The sequence below is a fragment of the Penaeus monodon genome, chromosome 22 (genome assembly GCF_015228065.2).
Source record: "Penaeus monodon isolate SGIC_2016 chromosome 22, NSTDA_Pmon_1, whole genome shotgun sequence".
NCBI classification, from domain to species: Eukaryota; Metazoa; Arthropoda; class Malacostraca; order Decapoda; family Penaeidae; genus Penaeus; species Penaeus monodon.
Genome location: NC_051407.1, coordinates 1,503,362 through 1,503,635, shown reverse-complemented (window position 1 = coordinate 1,503,635; position 274 = coordinate 1,503,362). Strand labels below are relative to the sequence as shown.

Sequence of the window (274 nt, the reverse complement as noted above, 5' to 3'; positions counted from 1 at the left end):
CCCTTATAAACTACAATATCCTTCAGCTTCTCTGTCCCACCAGCTACAACAATAGCCTTATTTTTCAAGTTCCAACTGCACAAATTTTGGTTCCTGGCACTACAAGAGCATGATTTTATGCACAGCAAAAGGTACATTTCATTGCCATATATCAAAAACCTATTACACAACAAAGGAACAAAGGTAAAAAAGTTATCCTAGATACCCCTCACATGTGAATGACAATTTAGCTACTACAAGCAAGTAAATAAAACCTATTCTTGCCATTAAAAAA

At 35.0% G+C, this 274-nt stretch overlaps 1 protein-coding gene across 1 annotated transcript in view; it reads right to left on the bottom strand.

Moving 5' to 3' along the window:
• Window positions 1–274, bottom strand: part of LOC119586811 (regulation of nuclear pre-mRNA domain-containing protein 1B-like) — a 14,880-nt gene that overhangs the window by 2,348 nt on the left and 12,258 nt on the right. The gene's annotated exons all lie outside the window — the stretch shown is intronic.